This window comes from Macaca fascicularis, chromosome 10 (genome assembly GCF_037993035.2).
Source record: "Macaca fascicularis isolate 582-1 chromosome 10, T2T-MFA8v1.1".
Taxonomy (NCBI): Eukaryota; Metazoa; Chordata; class Mammalia; order Primates; family Cercopithecidae; genus Macaca; species Macaca fascicularis.
Genome location: NC_088384.1, coordinates 7611949 through 7615565, shown reverse-complemented (window position 1 = coordinate 7615565; position 3617 = coordinate 7611949).

Here is a 3617-nt window from a genome sequence, read left to right as displayed (position 1 = left end):
GGACTCTCCCCGTCTCCGTCCTTTCCAAGGAGCCCGCATATGCCCTGCCTCCCTCACAGCCAAGCTCCTCTAGGACAGTCCTCCCTAGGGCGTTACGGCCTCGCTCCTTGGACGTGGCCCTGCCGCAGCCCAGGGGCTCTTTCCAGGGCACTGTGGACCAAACCCTTCTAGAATCCCCCTGCTTCCTCAACCCCAGACTCTCAGGTACCCCGTCTCCATCCTGGACACTGAGCTTGTCATTTGTCACCAAGGCCCAGCTGCAGCCGCTGTGCTGAGTGTGCACAGCCATCTCTGGGAAGTCTGCGCTCCCCCTGAGGACCTGGGTCCTCAGTCTCTGACTCTGGTGGGATTTGGGGCCACCTACCCACCTTCTGGCTCCACTCAACACCAGCAACCCCTCAACATCAAGCCCTCCAGCTCACAGCACCTCAGCTCTGCAGCTCCCAAGCCACCCAAGTCTGGAGCTGGGGACTCAGGGAGACCCCTTCACCCCAACTCCAGCTGGTCCCAGTGCTGCCTCCACTGTCATCTCTGGAATCTGGTCTCTTGTCCCCAGCCCACTGCTGCCAGGGTCAGTCCTGGTACTTTCTACCCGGGTTGCTGCAACAGCTTCCCTCTGGGGGCCGAGGCCTGTTTTCAGCCTTGGGCCCATCTGCTCTCCAGGTTCCTGCTGCACGAGCTGAGGCCCCACCACACCCCCAGCACCTTCCTGTGCCTCCAAGCCTCCCTGGCCAGTACACCCCCTCCAGCCCATGAAGCCCTGCCAGCAGCTCAGAGCCTCTCCCCGGAGTCACCCTGCTTCCTGAGTGGACCCACGTTTCTGCTGGGCAAGCTGAGGCCCCGCCACAAACCCAGCGCCTTCCTCTGCCTCCAGACTCCCTCCCAGCACACCCTCTCTAGCTCCTGCAGTCTCACCAGCAGCTCAGAGCTTCCCCGAGTCACCCTGCTCCCCGAGGGGACCTCCACCCACGGAATGCCCTTCCAGGCTCCTCTCACTGATTCACCTTCACTCCTCAGAGGTCCGGTGCTGGGTGATAGAGGCAATCAGATGAGCCCCTCACCTCAGGGCGCTCAGCCCCTGGGAAGGTGACGAACAAGGGCACCCCAAGGGGTGTCCCAAACTAACAGGTGGATGACTCCAGTGGGAAGATCCAGTCTACCTTCCCCATGGCTGATTAAATTTGGGGTGGTTTTTATTGTTTTTCGAGGCAAGGTCTTGCTTTGTTGCTCAGGCTGCAGTGCAGTGGCACAATCACAGCTCACTGCAGCCTTGACCTCCTGGGCTCAAGCAATCCTCCTGCTTCGGCTTCCTGAGGAGGTTTTAATTAAATAAATTAAAAGCCAATTAAATTTTTTTTTTTTTTGGTAGAGATGGGATCTCACTATTTTCCAGGCTGATTTTGAATTCCTGGACTCAAGCAATCCTCTTGCTTCAGCCTCTGGAGTAGCTGGGACTACAGGTGCATGCTACTATGCCCAGCTATTTTTTTTTTTTTTTTCATTTTTTTTTGTAGCAATGGGGTCTGTTTCCTAGGCGGATGTTGAACTCCTGGGTTCAAGCAATCCTCCTGCCTCGGCCTCCCAAAGTGCTGAGATTATAGGTATGAGCCATTGCACTCAGCCAGGATTTTATTAAGGTAACTAGCTTAGTCACTAAACTGCACTTCTACTTCTGATTGGATGAGATTAGCACTTTGTAAACCAGGTTTTCTGGGATGCTGGGTTCCTTGAAGATGTTTCTAGCTGGTATTATCCTATAGGATAGGCTGGGTTATGCTGCATTAATGAGCAAAACCCAAAAGGTTTATTTCTCATTCGTGCTGTATGTCCAGGAGACGTGGCTGGACTTCACTCCCAGACCCAGCCTGTAGCTGCCCCACCATTGGGGGATCTCTGATTGCCATGGCATGGTGAGAGAAATATGGTTCTTAAAGGTTCTCGTCCAGAGTGACACATATCTCTTCTGCTCACAATATGTTGACCAAAGCAAGTCACATGGACGGGAGCAGGGAGATGCAATCCTCTTGTGCCCAAAAGAGGAGCACAAGAAATACTGTTGAATAGCACTGCCAAAGGCCACAGAAAAATCTCTAAAGCCAAAAATCTATATGACCCAATAAATTCAATAAATACTGGGTTAAAGAAGGAAACCAGTATATGCACTGTCGGACTTCTCAGTCTTTAATATATTGTATGCATTGTAACCATCACAGACAGCCTTTAATATATACATTTTTAACTATCACAGTCTTCAATATATTATATACATTATAACCATCACAGACAGCCTTTAATGTATTATATACATTATAACTATCACAGCTTTTAGCTTTTAATATATTATATACATTGTAACTATCACAGCCTTTAATATATACCTTGTAACCATCAGTCTTTAATATATACATTGTAACCATCACAGCCTTTAATATATTATACATTGTAACTACCACAGCCTTTCATATATACATTGTAACTATCACAGCCTTTAATATACATTGTAACTACCACAGCCTTTTGTATATACATTGTAACTATCACAGCCTTTAATATACATTGTAACTACCACAGCCTTTCATATATACATTGTAACTATCACAGCCTTTAATATACATTGTAACTACCACAGCCTTTCATATATTATATACATTGTAACTATCACAGCCTTTAATATACATTGTTACCACAGCCTTTAATGTATTATATACATTGTAACTATCACAGCCTTTAATATATCATGTACACTGTAACTACCACAGCCTTTAATATATTATATACATTGTAACTATCACAGACAGGCTTTAATATATACATTATAACCATCACAGCCTTCACTATATTATATACATTATAACCATTACAGCCTTTAATATATACATTATAACTATCACAGCCTTTAATATATTATGTACATTGTAATTACCACAACCTTTAACATATTATGTACATTGTAACTACCACAGCCTTTAATATATCCACTGTAACTACCACATCCTTTATTATATACATTGTAACTATCACAGATAGCCTTTAATATATTATATACATTGTAACTATCACAGATAGCCTTTAACATATACATTGTAACTATCACAGGTAGCCTTTAACATATTTGTACATTGTAACTACCACGCCTTTAATATATCCATTGTAACTCTCACAGCCTTTAATACATACATTGTAACTACTACATCTTTTAATATATACATTGTAACTATCAGATAGCCTTTAATATATACATTGTAACTACCACAGCCTTTAATATATTATATACATTGTAACTACCACAGATAGCCTTTAACATATACATTGTAACTATCACAGGTAGTCTTTAACATATACATTATAACTATCACAGGTAGCCTTTAACATCTACATTGTAACTATCACAGGTAGCCTTTAACATCTACATTGTAACTGTCACAGATAGCCTTTAATATATACGTTGTAACTATCACAGACAGCCCTTTGTTTGAGGGTAAAGCATGTGACTTTGTTTTCCTCCTGTGCCCTCTGCCATCCTCCAGGGCCTCACACACAATAGGCTCTCAAATACTGCAACTATCTTGCACTCCGTAGGGCAACTTCATGGCTTATCCTTTACAAGTGGCATACTC